The sequence below is a fragment of the Anser brachyrhynchus genome, assembly GCF_964034855.1.
Source record: "Anser brachyrhynchus genome assembly, chromosome: 2".
Taxonomy (NCBI): Eukaryota; Metazoa; Chordata; class Aves; order Anseriformes; family Anatidae; genus Anser; species Anser brachyrhynchus.
Genome location: NC_137695.1, coordinates 154,386,968 through 154,410,663, shown reverse-complemented (window position 1 = coordinate 154,410,663; position 23,696 = coordinate 154,386,968). Strand labels below are relative to the sequence as shown.

Below are 23,696 nucleotides of genomic sequence, written 5' to 3'. Positions count from 1 at the left end.
TAGTTATCTGAACAAGGGAATTGAGTGCACCCTCAGTGAGTTCGCAGATGACACCAAGTTAGGCAGGACTGTCAATCTACTTGGGGGTAGAAAAGCTTTGCAGAGGGACGTGGGTAGGCTGAACCCGACTGTATAACATTCAACAAGGCTAAGTGCTGGGTCCTTCACTTGGGTCATAACAACCCCAGGCAGCGGTATAGGCTTGGGGAAGAGTGGCTGGAAAGCTGCCCAGCAGAAAAGGACCTTGGGGTGTTGGTCGACAGCTAGCTGAATGTGAGCCAGCAGTGTGCTCAGTTGGTCAAAAGGATCAATGGCATCCTGACCTGCATCAGAAATAGTGTGGCCAGAAGGACTAGAGAAGTGATTGACCCCTTTTATGCAACACTGGTATAACTGCACATTGAATTTTTTGTTCGGTTTGGGTCCCCCACTACAAGAATAATATTGAGTTGTATGAGCATGTACAGAGAAGAACAACAAAGCTAGTGAAGGGATTATAAAACAAGACTTATTAGGAGCAACTAAGGAAACTGGGGTTGCTTAGCCTGGAGAAGAGGAAATCAAGGCAAAACATCATCACTCTCTACAACTCTCTGAAAGGAGGTTACAGCAGGGAGGCTGTTGTCTCTGAAGGAAGTGGTCTCAAGTTGTGCCAAGGGAGGCTTTGATAGGACATTAGGAAGAATTTCTTCACAGAGAGGGTGGTTAAGCACTGGAATGGGCTGCCAAGAGAAGTGGTGGAAACCCCAGTGGTTTGGGTTGGAAGGGGCCTTAAAGATCTTCTAGTTCCAACCCCCCTGCCATGGGCAGGGATGCCTTCCACTAGAGCAGGTTGCTCAAACTCCCATCCAGCCTGGCCTTGAACACTTCCAGGGATGGGGCATCCACAGCTTCTCTGGGCAGCCTGTTCCTCACCACCTTCTGAGTAAAGAATGTCTTCCCTATATCTAATCTAAATCTACCCTCTTTTAGTTTAAAACCATTACTCCTTGTCCTATCACTACAAGCCCTGACAAAGAGTCCCTCCCCAGCATTCCTGTAGGCCCCCTTTAAGTAGTGGAAGGACACAATAAGGTCTCTCCTGAGCCTCCTCTTCTCTAGATTTGACAACCCCAGCTCTCTCAGCTGATTGTTGTGATTATGCCTGAAGGTCCCATTTGCTCCTGGGACACATTATTATCAATTTCTCTATTTTGTAGAAGAGAGTTGGCTTACACCCAAACTGAAGAAAAGAAGCAAGTGCTTAACTTAGGAGTATCAGGAAGAAAGAACGGGGATTTCAAGACTGAGATGACAAACCTGCATGCTAGTTTGACTATCCAGTTTCTAGTGACCAGCATTTCACTGATCCACCATCACCAAAACTGATAATGTGTTCAAATTGTATTAACTAGGAAACAGTCATTTCTAATTATGAATTGCTGTATGTCCTTTCAGTTTGCATAACCTGAATGGTTATATAGCCTATAATGAAAACAGGGTATGTATTACATATATTTTATGGTTAATTGAGCAGCCAGTAGTGCAAGGTCTAGTTAGAGGCCAGTAACGACTGGAATGTTCCGGGGTCAGTACTGGATCTAGTCCTGTGTAGCATCTTCATTGATGATCTGGACAGGGTAGGGTGTGCCCTCTGTAAATCTGCAGATGACATGAAACTGAGGGGAGTGGCTGACCCACCAGAGAGCTACACTGCCATCCAGAGGGACTTGAACAGGTTGAAGAGGTGGGCTGAAAGAATCTCATGAAGGGAATTCATGACAAGAAGGGGAAGAGCAAAGTCCTGCACCTGGGGAGGAACAACCCCAGCCACTAGGACATGCTGGAGGCCACCCAGCTGGAAAGCAGCATGGCAGGAAAGGACCTGGGAGTCCTGGTGGACACCAAGTTGAACATGAGTAAGCATTGTGCCCCTGCCACTTGATGGAAGCAGTTATGAATGCAACCTGACTGCAATAAGAAAGTTCTGGCATAAAATGGCTGCTAAAACACAGACAAAAGAACAGTCTGACTGCCCGAAAACTCAACCCGAGAACTCCATTGATATGAACCAGTCAAAGAAGGGAGGAACAATGAGAAAGGGAGGAACGATTTATCTCCTGATAAAGGGGGATTGACATGAGGAATAAATTCATGTTGAAACAATAAATATTATCTATTGACTGCCTCAGCAAAAAGACGAAAACTAATGGTACCTGTTGTTTACCTAAGTGGTAATGTCCTACTCCCTCTTATGTCTACAGTGATATAAAAAAGGCCTAAATTTTACCCAAGATGAAGCTTCCCTCTCTGAGAAATGTCCCGTGCTGCATGTAATCCTTTCTTTTCTCCATTCTTTCTTTTGCTTCTTTTCCTTCTTAAATGGGCTGAAGCTTCACTGAAACGTCAAGTTCACTCTGTGATTCAACAACATTAAAGCCTAATCTCTGTAACACTCCACACCTGATGATGCAGATCAACTTTGAAGTAAGAATCCGTCCATTACTCTATTCTTCTTTTCCTGCCCATTCCTGGGGGTGGTCAGTTTCCTTTTGGTAATTGCTTTTTGACCTGTTTGATATCTTTTTGGTAATTATTTTTTGATCCATTTCATGGTCAGTTTTCTTTTGGAGATTGTTTATTTGACATTACCACCACCCCTTTCTCCCCTGTACTTTTCCCCTTGTGGGATCTGTCTGATGCATTTGGCACCAGTAATCATGAATATCTATATATATAATCTGTTATATGTGTGGCTTTGAGAGGTTTATAATTGTAAGTATTTTCACTGTCATAGTGTTCTTGTTAGTGGTAATTTCTGTTGATTTTTAATAAATAGAAATCTTTAATGAACAAAGCCATTGTGTCCTCATGTATCATGTAATCCTATGGTTGCTATATACACACGAGCTAGGTAGCTCCCCTCCCCTTTCAAATTACGACATCACTAAGAAGGCTAACAGAATTCTTGACTCCATTACACCAGCAGGTATCATCAGCAGATCAAGAGAGGTGATCCTTCCCCTCTACTTAGCATTGGTGAGGTCACACCTGGAGTACTGGGTCCAGTTCTGGGCCACCCAGTACAAGAGAGACCTGGGCATATTGGAAAGAACCCAATGTGGGGCCACCAAGATGGTCGGGGGAGCAGGGCAAGGGATGACACAGACCTCCAGAGGGGGTTGGACATCCAGAGGTCCCTTCCAACCTTAACCATTCTGTGGTCCTGTGATTGTGTGAATGGAAAATGTTTATGAGGTACAGAACATCAGTATTGTTTTTGTACTTTCAAAGTAGTCTCCAGGTTTAGTTTAACCAATTACAGTATAACAGATTTTTTTCACAAAAGCTTAGACTCCCATCCTATGCAACTACTGCCAGGATCCTATTTGTTGTTAGATAGCCTAAGAGCATTGTGATATGGCAAACATCATCTTCTCTGCATGATAAAAATGGAAGATATAACTACAAACATTTCACACATACCTAAAATAAGTATTAACTAGAGACTATGATGAGATTAAAAATCTTTTACCTCACCAGCAACTTCCCTAAAACATGTGGGAATCAGTTATTGATTTCATTTGCTAGATTGTCTTTGTGTTAGAAACCTTGAACAAAACTGGAACCAGGAAAGATACCTCTCCTAAAGGGTGAGCGCTCTCACCTTCACCTTCCCATTATCTACTGCCAGGAAAGATAGGAAAGAGAAATACGTCATTAGTATCTCAGAATCATGTCTTCCTGTGACTTTTGTCCAAAACAGAACCAGGAAATATTAAAATAAAAAGGATGAGGTACAAGTACAATAGTACTGGAATTCCAGTCAGATTTCAGGCTAGCAACATTTGGAAAGAGGGCCACCAGGTGACCAGCTGAACTTTTAATTCTATAGTTAGGTTAAGATGAAGCCCATGATTTCTTCAGTTTTCCCAGTCAAGACAGAAGAAAATGATTCTCTTGCGACTATTTCCCTCAATGACTTTCAGCTGTTTTGTAGCAGTACTGTTGTTTCTATATTCTTTCCTGAATAAAGCGAATCTCCATTTAGCTGATGTTACAGTGAAAGATGTATGCCATCATAAAAGCATATTTCACTAGGAATTTACAAATCATAACCACCTTTGTCCACTGCTTACTGACAAATTTGCCACTTGTCAGTTAAAACAGGCAAATTATTATTATTATTATTATTATTATTTTAAAGATTAAAGGGGAATTCTAAAATTCCTAGTTAATGCCAAGCAGACCATGGGATTGTATGTTTCTGACTGACCTACTACCATAAGAAACCGGGGAAACTAAAAGTGGATTACCTAGCATACTTGCTTGAACTGAGCTTTTCTGGCACAAGATTCTTGCTAATATTTCACTCCTAATGTGTCTTACATGCCAGAGGTGCTAAAAAGAAAAGAAAAAAAAAAAAGGAAAAAAAGAACAGAAAATGTGTTTATATTGAATTTGGGTAACTGACAGTGATCGCTATCAAATAACCACTTAAATAATGCATTGTTCAGCAGCGTAGACACAATGCTGAGGTATTTAGAGCATTTGCGTACAAAGACTAAAATCTTCTGCCTTCCTCAGCTTCACTATCTGTCTGGAATACAGATGTATACACTAAAACTCCTTAACTTAAAAACAAAACAAAAACAAACAAACAAACAACACAGCAGTAGCAATAACAATTACTTCAGTGGAGGAAAAAAGGTGAAACGAAGATGGTTCATAGACTGACTGGATATGTTTGTTTAATTTTGAGAGGAAGCTCCATCTAAGTTTAAGATAACAACGTGAATGCAAAGTGTGTGGGAGAAGGTACCTGCTGGGTTTATACCTGCTTTGAGGGCAGTTCCCAGAAAGGGCAACCTTAGCTTTAAGCGTCCTGGGATTTTTACCATTGTTCAGACTGGGGAGACAGACTGCTAAGAGAGAGAACATCTGTCATTGCCTTCTTCCCCACATAGTCCTTCATCTATCATTGCTAACCTGCCTGTTTTTATAGCAAAGATTTAGCACAGTTCTAAACTACCGTTCAGTCTTCCAGTAGTCACCTGCTACAGCACTGTACTGCTGGCACTGGCCATCACAAGAGACGAATTTGCTAGCTGACTATGCAAGACAGGCAGATGTTGGATGAGAGATGGAGAAGTGACTTGCCAGAGTCAGACAAACATAGGGCTCCATGCAATGCCTCGTCAATTTCCCTTGTAGAATCCTGCCCGCTAAGCTCATTAAAGTTCACAGCAGAATTTGGACTCTAAATTGATTAAATTTGGTAGCATAGAAATATATTAATTTACTATGAAAACTCTGTTAAGTCTAGGAATGGTAACACCAAAGTTTATTAATTGTGACACAAATGTATAGGAAAAACAAAAATTTAGTAATTTGGTAAGAAGCAAGCAAAAACAAAAACACCTGTAATTAAGGTAAAAAGAGCCAAGAGGAGCATTATAGTGTCAATCTTTTCCGTCTCATGTTCATTAATCACAGGTCATCAAGGAATTCTATATCCAGGGGCACTCAAATAAGTGATACTCGATATAAATGAAATGTAATAGCAGCAATAAAAACAGTACCATTACTAGTCCAGATAATAGTAGCATCCCTTATATCCCAAATCCAGCCCTTCATGCCAGAGGATGAAGCTCTACTTCTGTCAATGAATTGTGGATAAAAGGGATTTGGTCTTGAGTCGAGACATATTTTTCCTTATGAAAACAAATAGATATGGTGATGAAATTAAGGTACTGCTGTTTTTCAGGCTGTCCAGCTATTTTGTATGTTGTTCTTTTCTCCTTCTCTTAAGAGAAAGAAAGGAAGAAAATGAAAATAAAGATATTTGTCTCCTCTCCAACATATATTGCCAATGCATCCATGAAAATATTTATGCCCAAACTGTCTCCAACTTGGGCAGACATACAGTGTCCACCTATATACAGGAAATGCCAATATAAGAGAATGAAAGTACTCTGAAATGTGTGTTTATTTGAGAAAACAGTGTTAATGCACTCCTCTCTAGAGATTTATCTTGTAATGAAGATGCAGATACATAATTTAATATTTTGCATCAATTTTATTTCAAGACTGACATTTTGAAGGGGAAAAATTAAAATAAAAATCTTATGAACATAACCTGACAATGAGTTGGCATTGACATTTAAACTAATTGACTTTATTTTTTTAAAAGCATCTACTGTAAAATTTGTGATGGTAATCATTTGTCTTGTACTAGCTCTTTCCTTCTGATTTTGCATATGTAAAGGCAGAAAGGGAAGATTTAATTTGCCAAGTTTTGAGGCATTCAAAAGTAATTTATACACTCAAGGTGTCTATTAGGAAAAAGTCTATTATATTTCCTGCAATGAATGTATTCTGATAAGACTGCAGTATGCAACACTCATGTGAAAGCAATGTAAAGCAAGTGTCAGAGCCAGATAACAGAGTCTAAACAAACTTTGATTACCAGTCAAAACCTAAAAATTGGTAAGGGTACAATTAAATTCTAACTAGCAGATTTTTCAAATGGATAATAAGGAAAGTTATTTTTTTCAGTACCACATAAATGGCATTCTGAATGGTTGTAAATGAGACAGAATTTTAACAATTAGTCCTAATGATAATTACCCAATATTTATAATTGGAGTAATCTAGTAAGTATAAATAATAACAGGTACTTATCATTGGTACTGGTTTCACAGTTAAGACTAGAGTCTTCATTCAAAGATACGACTATGAGGATGTCACTACTTTGTTACATATAATTACAATACGTTTCATCGTTGGCAAAAAAGGTAAGACAAATAGATAATATGATGATTCCCCTCTTTATGTCTTGTGTGCTCATACAGCATCCATAACAGCATACACAGGAGTATATACTCTGTGTAGCAGATTGTGGAAGCCCTGTTTCAATGGGACTGAATGAGTTAAGTTAACAAAGCACCTGCTGTTAAGAAAATGTTCCTCTAGCAGAAAAGAAAAAAAAATTACTGATGACAAGTCAGATTGACAGAGTTCCCCTACCCATGACAGGACAGATTTCAAGGAGAAGGATCTCCAAACATACATTCACAGAGGATTGAGATGTAGTCTATCTACTATTTCTCTTCTGAAACCACAATGAATGGAAGTTATTGAATGTGAGCTCTGTGCACACTCCTAAATCAAAAATGGTTGAAAGACAAAGCAGAAATATGGGCTAGTGGCTGTGAACTCACCTGGAGTGATGGACATCCTATCTGAACCACTGCTCGCTTTCACAAGAAACAATTCTGGGGGATCCAGATATCAAAGAAAATGAATGTAATAAGGAAGGAATATCTCAAATAATAAAAACTGTAAAAGACTGGAATTGTTTATTTTGGCAAGGAGACAAGGGAGATGCAACTAATAGTTCAGGAACAGGTAGGAGAGTTGAACTGGAGGAAATAATACTACTTAAAAAGTAAATGCATACCTAATTGGACTATGAAATTCTTTGTCATAGAATACTATTGAAGCGAGAGTATATCAAGCTCAGAAAGCAAAATGATATTTCAGTGGTCTTCAGAATAACTATGTTATTAAAAATTATCTTGATTAATATGTTATGTTGCTTGTTAACTATTTCTTTGGTAATGGATTATTTTACCAAACATTTGCTTTCTAAATATGCCATCTCGTATTATTCTCACTGGAAGTGAATGAGACCATCAGTAAAGGTATATCTTTTCAGAAAAGACTTTTGGAATTACCTTTCAAGTTTTCCATAGAAATGAAACTGAACTGCCTATGGGAAAGATGGTGGCCATTATGCTAGAGACAGACGGTGTTTAAAATTGTTCCTGCTGAGCACAGTACAGGATGAAAATTTTATTGGGTTGGGAGAGGTATAAGAACACATTTTGCTGAATAGAGAGCCAATATGATAAACTGAGACATTTTATCAGTTATTCTGAAGTGAATACAAACTACAGCTCCTTCCTAAACTGCATTTGAGGGCTGCACTGAATATTTCTTGATGATCAAGTCAGTTGTTAAATGTAGTAGAAGGCAAGTTTTAATTTCTTCACTCTGTCAGTGTGTTCAAGGATAGATGACAATAGAAAAATACAGGGACAATCACCGGCAACCAAAAATGCAATTATCTCCGAGAAAGGTTAGTGTTTTATTTTTTCTTTTCTATTCCTTAATGAAAAAGAGCTAATCAAAAAAAAAAAAAAAGAAAAGAAAAAGGTATGTGTTCAAAGTGTTTTGAATTTCAGTTAAGTCAAACACAAGCAAGAAATATGTTTCATAGACTGAGTGTGGGTAATATGTCCTGAGGTGTTAACACAGTTACTTGTTCAGTAAGTAAGGTCAAATTATGTGTGAGGCAGGGACATTTAGTATAAAAACAGTATTAATAATTCATGTGGCAAGCAGAGTAGTAGAATGATAAGATATAGTGATGGAGAAAAAAAAAAAGGTAGACAATGGAAGGAAAAGCTTATAGAAAATAAAAGCCAACAGGATAGAGAGGTGAAAATACCAATTAAGCCTTTTCTTATGAAGTGCCCACACATCTCAGTCTTACAATACAACTGTGATTCTTGTTTCTGTTATTTGCTTGCTGTTTATCTCAAGCCACAGTAACTCAGTAACACAGTAACTCAGCCAACATATTCTTTGCCATCACTGCAGAATAATAAAGAGAAACAAAGCTATCTGAATATGTAAATACAGTAGCGCTACGGTAGGAGAAAGGACAAGATGCTTCAGGTCTGAAAAAGAAGAATTTTGCTATACTGGCCTTAAACTCCAGGAGAGATTTTATTTATGAAACTTTCTCAGGAGACTGAAGTCTCCCATGAAGACTTGGAAGGGCTGAGCAAGCTGGCATGTTACTTATGTTATGCCTGTCTGGGTTCCAGAAAATAGGCCTTTTCTCAGCTTATGGTTCCTAAAAAGCATTAGGAATACTCATAGTTTTCCTGAAACCAGAGTCCTCATAAAATGAGGTTTCTTCTAGCTGACTCTTCTGTATTTATATGTGTAGAACTGCAGGTTATTGCCTCAAAACAGCATGACAGAAGAGCAAAGAAATGGAAGGGAGGCCACTAACAGCAGTTGGGAAGTAAGAGCATTCACTGAGGAAAATGGGCTTGCAATGAACTCCTTTCTCCTCTCCTGGTGTTTAAATATCAATGCTCTTTTTCACTCCTGTAGTTAACGCTTTAAGGGCAGACATGAAGGGAAAGCAGAGATGAAGATCTGTCCCAAAGAAGCAATATTTCTGGCCCTTGTGCACTTTCCTTCATATTTCTCTGTTAGGCATTGGAATAGGCTGCCCAGGGAAGTGGTTGAGTCACCATCCCTGGAGGTCTTTAAAAGACGTTTCGATGTAGAGCTCAGTGATATGGTTTAGTGGAGGACTTGTTAGTGTTAGGTCAGAGGTTGGGCTGGGTGATCTTGGAGGTCTCTTCCAACCTAGATGATTCTGTGATTCTGTGATCTCCCCTCACTCTCTGTTCCAGGAGGACCATGTTATGTGACCAGCTGAGTCTTCATCATCTTATTAGGGACCTCTCAGTCTGCTGCCTCATTACAGGTGAACAAAAGCATTGTGACCCCTCATTTGGTGGCTGGGCAACCCTGCCAAAAAAAGGGAGTCCTTGGTTTACATTACTGATTCACAAAATATTTAAAGTCATGGAATAATTTTAAGTGGAAGGGGTCTCTGGAAGTTAGTCAACCCCTGTGTCAAAGCAGAGCTGGCTTTGAAGGTACCTCAGGCTGTATGTTACATCAGGGCCTTGTCCAGCTGAGCTGTGACAGTCTTCAAGGATGGAGACGCGGCCTTTGGGGGTAACCTGTGAATTTGGTTTTGTTTTTGTTTTGGTGAAGAATTTTGCCTTGTATCTAACTGATTTTTTTTTTTTTGTGGCAGCTGTGATTATTACCTGTTGTTCCTTGTGCCTGCTTGAGGAAATTCTTGCTTTGTGTTCTCTATAGCTACGATTCAGGTAGCTGAAGACAGCAACTAGGCCTTCTCTTCTCCAAGCTAAAGAAATAGGGTTCGCTAAGCCAGCCCTTGGTTATCTTGTTATCCAGCATCACAACCACCTTGGTGGGCCTCCACTGGACTTGCTCCAGCTCATCTCTCTCTCCTGTACTGGTAGACCCAAAACTGGAGATAATTCTCCAGATGTAGTTTCATAGTTGCCAAATAGAGGGGAATTATTATGTCCCTACATCTATGCTACTACTAAAGCAGCACATGTGGCTCAGGCTGTTGTCCACAAGGAATCCCAGGACATTTTGGTTTGAGCTGCTCCCTAAACACAGAGGCCTTGGCCTGTACAGTTATATGGGGTTATGCCATCCCAACTACAAGAATTTTCTATTTTTGTTTTTGTTTTGTTTCATTTGAATTCCATGCGGTTCCATTCCTCTGGCCTGATGGATCCGTGTTTAGCTCTATTGCTTCTTATCTCCAGCTCCATTTTCATCTCAAGAACTCAAACTAGAACTTCCTAAACAAAACTTCTCCAGAGTAAGCTAGTCTGTTGTATCAAAGTATTCCCCAATTTTGAATCACCTGCTAACTCAGCAAGGGTGTGTTCATATTGCCCAGGTCATTTGAAGATGACAGATTAACAACCCCATTACCAATCATCAAAGAATGCCAGTCATAATTGCTTCCAGGTAAACTTTGAGCTGGTGACCATTATGTTTGAGTCTGACAATCCAGTTAATTTAATACCCATCATGTAGTGTACCCATCCAGTACATATATCCTCATTATGGCTGCAAGAATACTAAAGGAACTGTGTTAAAAGCTTTCCTAAAGTCAATGTAAATGATTTAACTCCCAACCTCCCCATGTCCACTGAGTCTGCCATTTCGTTGTGGAAAGCAATCAGGCTGGTCAAGCATGATTTATCCTAATTTATTACACATGATTTATCCAGACTCTGTGTTCACAATCACCTTGTCCTTCATGTGCCTGGAAATGGTTTCTGTGTATAACACCATTTTTTTAATAAGCCCTGGAAAAAAAAATAAATGCAAGGTCTGGGAGGCAGCTCTTGGCTACGTGCTCCAGGTACCAGGACAAGAATTCACAGGTATTCATTGTGCCAGAGCTAAAGGTTTTGTATAAAGTGGAATACTTTCCAAAGAGAGGCAAGCATTGTGTTCTGTCCCAGAACAGTATGTGGTTTGACTTGTGGTGGCAGGGTTTTTCAAGGACTTCTGCACTCCACAGTTTGGCACCTACAAGAAAAAAAGAGTATAAGTTAAGACATCTCCTTGCCAAGTTCATTGACTTTTGTGAATACTGGTTTTAGAAATTGACGTCACTGTGCATTGGTGTTGACAGAAGTGCTGTAATTCTTCTAACAGGCTTTTGTGTTATAATGCCTAAATTTGTCACTTTAATCCTTAACTTTAACCTCTGTGTACCCCATTGATACTTCAGTAATGTCTTGTGTACTTCAGTGGTATTCATGTAGTAGGCAAAATTGAAGGTGCTACAAACATTTATTATAATGATGAGAGGAGTAGAGCTTGAGTCTAGAGTCAGGAAAACCTCTCTTGTGTGCCTAAGTAAATATGCAGCCTGGACTTAGACCCTCACATTATTCCACACATTATCAGGGCAGAGAGTATTTACCAAAAGCCAGTAAACAGAGACAGGAAAGATTTAAAATGGCAAGTAGAAAATTCAGAGAAAATAGCAAGTCTTTGATCACATGTACAACTGAGTTAGCAAGGCGACCTGATGCAGAAAGACACACTTCACTTACTAGGATTTATCTAAGTGAAGGTTAGGGACAAATTTCTTGACCAGTAAACTTGCCAAACAATTTGATTTGGATATGAGATTCCCATGATCTACTGATGCTCTGTTACATGTTTACAGCTACAGATCATTGCCTGTGCAGAGAACAGGACTGTGCTTTTTAGAAATCCTCTGGTTTGTGAGCATGTTGGGAGTATTTAGAAGTGATTAAAATATTTTAGAGGCATTTACTACACATCAGGGGAGGGCTGTGCAGAGGAAGATGTTTCTTATTTTCAGTGGTTTGGACTGATTTGGGTTAAATATGAACAAAAAGAAGAAATGTTTTGCCCTTTCCTCCTCTGCATTTCTGTGAGTGATAAAACTTGAGCTGTGCTGCCAAAATAATCACAGCTTAGAAAGCTGCTTTGAGGGATGGGGATTATCTCCATTATCACAGCTCTTCCAAAGGTATGAGCATAGAGGACATCAATCTGATAAGACAAAAATCCTTGTATTTGTGTTCCCATATCTATAAATTCTATAATGCACCCCGAAGCACCAAATAGAGTCACACTCATGCAGTGCCTTACTCATGCAAGTAAGAGTTCAGGATTATTTCATGTCCTGAAACCATGGAATGGTGATACCTAAGACCAGACTGTAAATGACTTGTCCCTTCATTCAGACGCAAACCACAGCTCTGCTGCAGCAAAAGTGGCCCTGTCTAAGTCCCAGAAATACTTCCAGTGGCAGACCAGGATGTAGGCAGTATCTAAGGTCATCCTTTTGCTCTACAATGGGCATAAAATTGTGTGCACTCACCAGTTTCCTTCCCGGATTCAGGTACAAACTGTGCCAGAGGGACTGTCAACAAGATGCATCTCACAGACAGCTCAGCTGTACCTGTGCGTCTCTGGTTGCAGGTCAAACTATTCCTTGATGCACAGTGGGAAGATGGACGCACTGCTGATACCCAGGCAGCAGAGTCTGAGCACGGTCTCCAGTCTGGAGGGTGTCTGCTTAACTGTACTATATGTGCATATTTTTCAGACAGCTTAAGAGCTCTTGACTTGCTGTCTTCTCTGTTCAGATACTTATGATGTTTTCACAATACTCTCCCATTTCTTCTGACTTTTGCCTCTCGTAATTAACTCTTGCACACACATAAAATCGCACTACGTCCCTTCCATGCATACTCTGAAATTTATATTTACAAATGGAATCACAACGTGGATTGTAAAGCACGAAGCTTTACATGCTTTACATGCTTCACAGCAACTGAATGTGACCAAAGCACTTTTACTTTCTGTGGTAAAAAGGCCCAAAAGGTTTGACAGTCACACTTAAAACGTAAGCCCCTGAGCAGGCAGAGATGGGGAGCAGCAGCGTCTCAGAACCGATCTACTCACCATGAAAGTAAAACATTGCTTGGCTCTTGCTTTTCTTCTCTTCTTGCTGTTGTTATCCAATTAAATAACTGTAACAATGGGAAATGACATAATTGGTTGATTGGGTTTCTGGAAATATAACACATGTGCCTTGTGACCCAAACAGACTCACAGAGCAAGCAGACAGAGGAAATAGCAACAAGAGACAGAATCCTGTATTAGACTGGAGTCAGGACAGAGTTGTTAAAAAGGTAAAGGGGAAAGAAACTTCCTCCATGGCCTGAAAATGTGTATACTTGAATTATACTGATATCATTGGCAAATGCTTTGTGTTCAGGTTCCTCAATTATACAAAATTGTCAAATCAAATACTAGAATAATTTAGTAATCCTGCGTCTGTTCAGCACTCAGGCTGTCTCTGGTTAGCTGTTGTAATCCAGTTCACAGGTAGAACTATACTAATGATGTTGTGTTTTCTGAGTAACAGGATGCTACTTTAGCCGATACAAAAGGAAAAGACATGAGCTGATTTGGAAAAGAAGAAGAACTACTACAAAAAACTGGAGGAGATAGGTGGGGATGAATATAGTAAATGATAAATTTGGGAGAACTGATGAAGAGGGCTAACTTTTTAAAGATCAAATAAAGTTATTTCCAGTAAAGCCACATGAAATGGTTTTCATCTTTTGTATGGTGGTTGAGAGAAAATGTCTATGCTTGAGTAAGAAGTCAAACAAGTTAATTTTCTGCCCCTCTGTGAGACCAGATGCTGCTAAGCAGGATGGCAGGCCAAGGGACAGTGTGGAAGCAACAATTTAAAGCATCACCATTTTCCCCCTTCTTAACCAGCTCCTTTCTCTCCCTTCCTTCTGGAAGGAAGGGGACTGAAAGAGGAGAGAAAATAAGAAGAAAACAAAAAAGTATATATCATTAAAAATATAATGAGGTGAAGGAAAGATCACTTGAAAGTCAGGAGATGGCAGACAGGCCAAACTCTCAAAGCAGTGGAAAGCATTATTGATAGGTGATATCAATAATAAATGTGAACAGGAGGTAAGAAGCTGCGAGGAGGATGCAAGTGCAGGTTTACACTTGAAGAAGAGGGATGGAGCATGTTTGGGCTAATGAGGAAGCAGCTACTCTGCTAAGGGCACGAGGTTACTTGCTCTGAATTCTCTTCTGGCTTTGCTTATGAAGGGGGGAACTGGATGATTTGGGGATCTTCCTTTTCTAGTACTGCCACTGGGGAAATCTCTCCTGTTCTCTGTGTGGCACTGGGGCCAATTAATTCTGGCCTCAGCTGAGCCTCAGCTTTTAGATAAAATGCAATGCTAAAATCTGTACATGTTGGTGGTGGAAAAGCAAAGTGTAGAGCTGGAAAAGTGGTCAGAGCACCAGCTCTGTCGGGAAGGGTTTCACCTCACGCTATTCAGGGGGGGAATGCGGTGTTGTTGCTGGTAAGAGTCCCATTCTGTCTGTCGAATGAAAAACACTGCAAACACGCGTTGCTATTCCTGCAGAAGACTAAGTCCACAGTACACACATTATGTTAGCCAGAAGGTGGCATTTAGGTGTTTCTTTCAAACAAAAATTACCTCTCTCTTATCCTCTCGTCCATGTTTGTGCCAAGTACATTCCAGCACATCCTGAATTACTGTTCATATGATGGTAAAAGATTATGCTGTCCAGTCAAGACTCACAATGACTAAGGAAAATTTTTTTCTAGTCATTCAGGTTAGGACTCAGCTCTGCTGCTATTGACGACAGCAACAATAACAACATTACTGTTGTTTCTAAAGGGGAATATGAAGAGCTGAAGAACTTGTGCCTACAGTTACCTTCACATATCCTCATCACAGTGCTGTTCAGCAAGTATCACACTTATTTTGGGAATATCTTTGGAATCTCTGAATGTTCCAAAAATAAAACATTTGTTTGAAAATCCCATGGAATTTTCTCAAAGGACTTCAGAAGCCTTGAAATTCCTCTTAGGATGGAATGGTAATGAATAGATTGCTGGTTTTGTCTCATTTTGTTATTTCTAGACAGGAATATGAAAATGAAAACTAAAAGGCAATGAAAATAGGCAGATCTGTCCTTCAGAACTTCACAGAAAACAATGTTAAAAAATAGTATACTGGTATTTTAGGAAAAATCATTCTAAGTGTTTAGTGAGTCACCTCTATTTATCTAAACCTTATGCCTTTTGCTGTTTGTTTCCAAGGAGCGCTGCCCTTTCTCCTCCACTTGCCTGGTCAAGTGCTGAAGATGTGAATTCCTAAACCTAGATTCAGTGCACCTTTCAGAATCAAAGCCAAGTTTTTGAAAATTAAGGATATGGATAAAATTTCTCCTCAGTGTAAGAGCAAGACCTGCCATGAAAGCAAGATGTAAAAATCTAATCAGTCTTTCTAAGGATTGGAACAATTAGTAGTGATGGAAATATGTAAAGAAATTTTCTTTCAGCAGCTGCTGTAAGCAGATATTCTTCAAATAACATTTTAAAGTAACATTTTAAATAGGTATTTAATCAATGATATATTCACTGAAATTGTTGTCTTTCCTGTTTTCTTTATGTTTAGAACCAGGTGAGAAAAGCTGGATATATGTCCTCAGTGATTTTTTTTTCTTTTTTTTTCCTGTTAACACAGTATTTGCAACTGGATATCCTTTAGGGGAGTTTTTCTAGGGTGTAATTTCCATGAAACTAGAGAGAAGTGGAATTACTTCTTACCTCAAGCTAAACTGAATTTCTCTCTTACTAAAATCTCAGTTGTTTCTTAGTATTGCCTCTGGGCTTTGCAGCACTTTCTCCTACTTCTGACAACTCCTTTTTACCCTTGAGAACTTCAGATAATTTACCCCAGAGAAGAGTTGTCATATAGGATTTAAACAATGATTTAGGGCCTGCTACCTAGAATAAAGGGGAACAAAACCTCTGATATCATCTAGTCTGGGCACCAGTGAATGCAGTGTTGTGCCTTTTAGATATAGTTAAGTGTACATTATCTAGTGTCTATCCCCTGAGAGCATCTTCTACAGCCTAAGCCACTGCAGTGCCCAGGAGCATTTCCTGACACTCATCGTACGACTTGCCTCACTTCATAGCATCCCATTACTCTTAGTTATGGCCTCTTAATTCACTTCTTAAAAATCCTCACATTTTGGGTGCATAAACCTGCCATATATGTACAGGCACATTCACGTTGTGCTATCCCGTGCACAAAAAATGCAGCACTCTCTGCCCAGGACACTCTCCTCACTTCAAGTTATGAAAAGGAATATAGAGTGAACCTTAACAGGTTGCATTTGACTACATGTGGACGTCATGAACAGAGCGCAGGGTGCAACTCCTCTGATCCCAACATACATATTTGAAGAAAGTTGATTTTATGTCCTGAAAGTGCCCATTTTTCTCTATTATGTTCTTATCTGGTTAGTCTGTCCAAAAGTCCACACTGAAGATATATAAAGCTGGGTGAGATATGCTCCACCTCAGTTCACTGCGACTGAAGGGTTGTTAGGCATTGGAATGGGCTGCCCAGGGAAGTGGTTGAGTCACCATCCCTGGAGGTCTTTAAAAGACGTTTAGATGTAGAGCTCAGTGATGTGGTTTAGTGGAGGACTTGTTAGTGTTAGGTCAGAGGTTGGCCTGGGTGATCTTGGAGGTCTCTTCCAACCTAGATGATTCTGTGATTCTGTAACAAAACAACAGAAAAATAACGGATATCTCAGGAGCTGGGTCCTCTCCAACACTTACAAGAGCAGAGCACAGGGAGAAGGATGACAGATCTCATATCTCCTCATTGCAACTGGTGTGTAGCCTGGGTCGTCACCCCCATCACTGCACAGTTGTGTTATGGTCCACATGGACCATATGGTCCTGAAAGTGTCCACCTTTTCAAAACATTCCCCGTGCTCACAGTTAAGCACTCAGCTGGGCATTTAAGGGAGAATATGAACAACCTGCTGGTTCTTGCTTTGGGACATCTGTCTTTATACAAGCCCAACTGCAGGTCTGAGAAGCACTAAGTAGTTTTTTCACATATAATAAAACCGTGTGTAGAGGCATGAATTTAATCATTCTTTAGTCTTAAAGTTTAATTTGGTCTAATAATTAAAAGCAGAAAAAGGAAGGTTAAGAGCCTGTATTTGATATCTTGTAGTAGCAAGTTAACTAATAAAATACTAGAATACTAACTCTATTCTACTCTTGTTAGACATATGGGGAAAATAAACTGAACTTCCTGACACTGCTTCAGTCAACTTTTTTTTCCCCTAGCTGAGCTTTTTTGGTGAATGTTATCTATATCTTCAAGCAGAAGCATGTGATATTGTAGACAGACCAAATGTTTTAGTATTGCTGCAGTGTGCTTGCCATTCCTCTATGACTTCAGCCTATGTAAAGATTACAGCACTTGCTATCATAATGCAATTTTTAAAGTAACTTTTTGCTTGCTGAGGGTCAATAGGACAAAAGGCCATTCCATGGCAATTACTTTTCCCATGGTTTAAAAAGGAAAAATCAGGTCCTGTTACTTAAAAATGTGATATATTTTTTTCCCTAACATTTTAGTTGCTCACTTCCTGCCAATCATGCTTTGCTGAAGTTGCCTCAGATATTGTTAAGAGCTGTGTGTTGTGCTGTTCATCTGACCTGTAGGGAAAAAAGTAGTTCTCATCAGAGAAAGAATCCTGCTTTTCTTAAAAAAAATAAAAAATAAATACTGAGGTGAGCAGGTATTTTCAAGAACTCACTGGATTTTTTTCTGCAGCCAAGAATGTATCACTTTAGCAGGGGAAAGTTATACTTGTCAGCTTCCTGACTGCCAAGTGTCATATTAATCCTGACTTCAGGTGGATACTGTGACAGTGCCTTCATCCTTGATAAACCATTTAGTCTCTGTTCAGTCTACTAAAGAGTCTTCAGACTCTCATTGCACTGTGGTGTGGCTTTAGCTGATAAATCAGGCAGAGGATCATTTTCCTCTCTGCCCTCCCTTCACCACATTAATATTGATTATTTGGAAATAAGGAGTCCCAAGGAGTGGAAGTGGATACGCCTCATTGCCTTGAACAATTCTTTTCCCTCTATTGGGGCAGTACAAGGTAAATTAATAGTGTGCTTGCAGACACTAGATAATGTTAATGTACTTGCTATTGATACAGCGAAATAACATGAGTAACTTCAGCTTTACTTAAAACAAAACATTAATTTTCCAAGGCCACTAGGATTTATGCAGCTGGTCAGTATAGTGCATGCAATCTTTGTTTTTAAATAAGCAACATTTGCTTTTTTAAACATGAAGGAGGATTTTAGTGCCTGATGAAAGACAAAAGGTGATTTTAATTCATTGCTTATGCTCTCAGGCTGTTGTCTGCCTTTAATCTAAGTCCCTGCTTGATTTTGTGGCTAAGAAGATGCTTTTTATACTAAGTAATAATGCACAACAACATTATCCCCTGTGATCCTCTGGCTATGTAAAAATGCAAATTGTAAGCATGAAGTCTGTAGTTTCGTATATGCGTCAAAAAAAATGTTTCCATATAAAGAAAATATGTTGGCAACGAAGGAAACCCCACTTCCATATCTAATTGATATATCTAATTCCAGTCTAATTGAATGCTCTGGGAAATTATTACGTTTGCATTTGATTAAATAGAGGGTATTTAACAATAGACTGGACCTCTGCTAGTTGAAAGCACAGATGGTAATGGAACCACAATACTTTCTCGACCTTTGAGGCATATTTAAAACACCTTCAGCCTACCTGAAGACTTCCTCCCACAGTTCCTCCTGCCTTTGCTGTATGAGGACCATCTCCTATGCTGTGATGGGAAATTTGGAGGAAACGGCTAGTGCAGAGTATTGGTGAATCTAATGCTATGCTGGTGATGGTTGTACTTTCAGAGTGCTGTCTACCACAGATCACAGCACAGCATCATGGGCTGGGACACAATGAAGGCACTGCCATGCAGAATCAAAGAGTCGCCATGTTCCCTTTTCTCTTCTGGCCCCACCAACTTGCTATACAATTCTGTGCAACTCACCTGAACTGAAAGTTGTTCACCCATCTGTAATTCCAATGTAGTAATAAATTATGGGTAGAACTTCAATTACAGCAAATTTGGCCCTGCTTTTCTCTTTGCACTCTGATCCTAATTTTTACAAACATGTTTCTAGCTCATAAATATTCACGGAATAGCTCATGTAAACAATTTTTTTCTACATGTTATTCATGCACTGTTTGCTTTGATTGTGCAAGTTCCTCTGTGTGTTACTTATGGTGGGTGAATGGTCATAAAAGTCACATATTATTATTTCTGGTACCAGACTGGGTGACTGAAGTTTCTAGGCAGGAATATAGCAAACAACAAACTGTGGATAATGAATAGCAAGTAACAAATAACAAAATATACAGAATGAATATTTGGAGGAATAATTATTTGTGCTGAAAATCATGAAACTTTTAGGATCTGCCAGCGTTTTTTCTCCCAGACAAACTGGTATTCATTTGAAAGCTCATGAATGATAGATAATCTCATCTCACAAATAATGACAGTTCAAACCTCAATTAAACAAGCCTCACAAAATCCCTGGGAGACAGGCAATAATAGTTTTATATTACTAAAACTGATACGTGAATATTTTCCCAAAGAAGCATGGCATTTGAGGGGTATTTTTACACCACTGAAAGAAATACACTACTGCAAATGAGTGAAAAATACCATTATTATATTTGTCAGATTCCAGCATGCAAGAAAATTAGATGAAGGACACTCAAGAAATCATCTCTGGTGGACTGAATAAGGAAAACAACATCATTTATTTGTGGCAGGTCAGCACAGAACCTCTTCCAGACTCAGCGAATCCTACAGTTACTTGACAGCATGCCAACCCACAGAGCAAACGTCAAAAATTCCTTCTCACGCTGTTCTGTTCCTTTAAATGATTAACTGTAGGCAAGAAATGTAGATAATCTGCACCTATCCAGCCCATCAGGAGAGAACAAAACCTGATCTCTGTTGCAGGAGTTTCAGAATTATAAGTGGATCTTACAGAATTCATTATTTGCTGTTTGTACTAAGGCGGCATCAGTCTCCAGGGTCATGCAAATGGCCAAGGCACCTTTCTGCCTCTTCGACTGCCTCACTCATAGCTATATAGTACTGATATTCAAGTCCTAAACAATCTTATTTTTCTGACTCTGCATTTACGCCAGAAGTCTATGGTAAAGTTGGATTACCCACAGTATGCCCACAATAAGAGGAATCCCATTTCTTTACCGATGTAGAACTCGATGTTTATCTGAGAGAACTTACGACCAAAGAATGAAGTTTATAGGAGATCAGTTTTCATCATGCTTCACTACTGTAGCGTTGGAGGTGCTGAAGAACAAGTGGAAGGGATGTAGTAAACTAAAACTTATTGCAAGCCTTCCAGCAGTCTCTTTGTTGGAGCACTTCAGATACCAGCTTGCTATGCTCTTACTATAGCCTCTTTCCCCAGAAGCTAATAGGGAACTTAATTAGGCATAATATTAGCAGTTCTTCAGTTGTATGCAAAGGTCCTATAGAGCACCTACAGTGCTCCAAGTCAGTTTTGTAGATTCTGTACTCTCTGTATTAAAACTGACAGTTGTAAAGGGGATATTTTTAAGAAGATATGAAATGAGGAATTTCCAACCCCCCAAAAAGCCTTCTCATGTAAAGTGACAAAAAAGCAAGCACACAAAGTCCGCCATCTTAAAATCATGGAATGTTTTGGATTGGAAGAGACCTTAAATCTTCTAAATGAATGTTTCAGTGCTCAAATGCAAGTATAAACTTATTTATACTTCATTCTCTGGTTGCCCAGAGAAGCTGTGGATGCCCCATCCCTGGAAGGGTTCAAGGCCAGATTGGATGGGGCTTTGAGCAAGCTAGTCTGATGGGAGGTGTACCTGCCCACAGCAGGGGGTTGGAACTAGTTGGGCTTTAAGATCCCTTCCAACCCAAACCATTCTATGGTTATATGATTTATATCTGGCTGCTCAGGAGGGAGAGAGGGAACAAAGAGACTCAGTGGGCAGAAGACTGGCATTGCAGTGACAAGTATCAGCACTGAAGCTGGTCTCCATGCTATTGTTAATCTGGAATTCTCAAAGTAGGAAGAATTGGGGGTAAATTCCTATTAAGCCAGCAAAGTCCTTCTTAAAATATCAAGTTATCAGTGCTCCTACCCTCTTGAACCTTTCAAACTCTTAACAACTTGTGTTTTTCAATTTTCTTTTACAGCTTGAGTTTTCAAAAACTTACTTTTTTTTCTTCCTCCTGCCTGGAGACATTTATCTTCCCAGAATGTTGAAATTCCCTCACACTGCAGGATAAAAGAGCTGGTGCAAGTTTGCAACTTTATCAGTATACTGTCACACTTCTACCTCAGTCCAGGGCTAGGAAAGCAGGCTCAGAAACGGCAAAAAAATCTGTGACATGGTAGCAGGGAGGAATGCACCTTGTGCTTCCAGAGCTGTACTGGGAGTTAGACCCCTCCAGAGGTATAGTTCTTTTTCTGCCATTGATTTCTGCTCTGACCTTTGGTTGCTTGTTAAATCCTCAATTTTCAAAGGTGCTAAATGACTGCCACTAGGTAAAATCCTGTTTTTAACTGAGGTCAGTAAGAGCTTTGCAGCTGGAAGCCAGGATTTCATCTGTTCACTTCAGCTGCAGCTGTGAGTGCTCAGAAAATCATGCAGCTGGGGAAGGTAGACTGGGTGAGGGGAGAGGTTAGGTCAAAACCAGGTTGGAAGTAGCTTTGGCTGTGTTCAGTTAACTTCAAGGTATGATTCTGCCCCACAAGTTATGAGGCAGATTAGTGACTGATCCAATAATGTAATGAATTACTTCTCAGTAAAAGCTGTGCCATGCAGCCTACGAGATGAATGATTGATTATAAATGAAATACAAGAGCTTAGTACCTGACATAAGTCGTGTTAACAGGGAATATGAAGGAATACCACATTATGTCTTCCTGGACTCAGAAGGCCTTTGACACTGTCATCCATAAGATCAGAAGCTGTTGAAGCAAGGGCTGGATGAGCAGACAGTGAGGTGGACAGAAAACTGGCTGAACGGCTGGGCCCAGAGGGTGGTGGTCAGTGGTGCAAGGTGTAGTTGGAGGCCAGCAATGAGTGGAGCACTCCAGTAGTCAATACCATGTCCAGTCCTGGGTAACATCTGCATTAATGGTCTGGATGGATTTTTAACCTACAGAAGAGAAGGCCCAGGGAGGATCTTATCAATGTGTATAAATACCTGAAGAGAGAATGCAAAGAAAACAGAGTCAGGCTCTCTTCAGTGATGCCCAGTGCCAGGATAAAAGGCAATGGGCACAAACTGGAACATAAGAGGTGCCATCCAAACATCAGGAAGCACTTCTTTTTTGTGCAGGTGATGAAGCACTGGAATAAGTTGCTTAGAGAGGTTGTAGAGTCTCTCTCCTTGCAGATCTTCAAAAGCTGCCTGGGTATGGTGCCGGGCAACCTGCTGTAGGCATTCTTGCTTGAGTGGGGAGGTTTGGACAAGGTGACCTCCAGAGGTCCCTTCCAACCTCAGCTATTCTGCGATTCTGTCACAACACATAAGGCTATACAAAGTGGTATGCACTATTGCATCTTTCCATAGGTGTCATCCAGAGTTTTTCAGTGTGGATAAGATGGCATCTATCAGAGAAATCATTCCACTTTGAAGCTTGAAATCCTAACAAATAATGTATCTGGAGTATTTTATGGTAAGGAGAGGTCACTGAAATCCAGTTATAAGTAATAATTCAGTTGAAAGCTGTATTTCTTTTCTTTTTTTTTTTTTTTTTTTTTCTTCTGCCATGTACTGCTTATCTGTCTCCTTTCTCTTACATGTGTTGAGCAGTAGAATGACCCTCAGGACAAAATAATGTAAGCCACAGCAGTCTCCAGTATTGTATATTAAAGTAGTGACTTGCATTTAATGCCAAAATAATGCTTAATTCAGCCAAACATCTGAATATATTTTAATCTATAAGCTTATCAATAGCTTTTTGGCATTAAGAAGACTGCATACACTGAAAGCTAAGAATATGAGAAACTGCATTTCTGAATAAAAGCTAAATAGAGCTGAGCTACAAGCAATGTGAGGGGACTTAATAATTCACTTAAATCATAGAATCATTAGGGTTGGAAAAGACCTTCACGATCAGCTGGTCCAACCATTCCCCTACCACCAATGTCACCCACTAAACCGTGTCCCTAAGCACCACGTCCAACCTTTCCTTAAACACCCCCAGGGACGGTGACTCCACCACCTCCCTGGGCAACCCGTCCCAATGCCTGGCTGCTCTTTCTGAGGAGAAATGTCTCCTCATTTCCAACCTGAACCTCCCCTGGCACAACTTGAAGCCATTCCCTCTTGTCCTATCACTAGTTATCTGCAAAAAGAGGCCAACCCCCAGCTCCCCACACTTTCCTTTCAGGGAGCTGCAGAGAGCACTAAGGTCTCCCCTGAGCCTCCTCCTCTCCAGACCAAACAACCCCAGCTCCCTCAGATGCTTCTCACAGGACTTG

The 23,696-nt window shown here is 39.9% G+C and overlaps 1 long non-coding RNA gene across 1 annotated transcript; it reads right to left on the bottom strand.

The window, feature by feature from the left end:
- Nucleotides 1-10,830: 10,830 nt before the first annotated feature.
- Nucleotides 10,831-22,943, bottom strand: LOC308190179. Its single transcript, XR_013946976.1, has 3 exons — nt 21,418-22,943; nt 13,141-13,208; nt 10,831-11,220 (listed from the first exon to the last, which is right to left on the bottom strand). It is a non-coding gene; the product is annotated as an uncharacterized lncRNA (long non-coding RNA).
- Between the last annotated feature and the right edge of the window lie 753 nt (nt 22,944-23,696).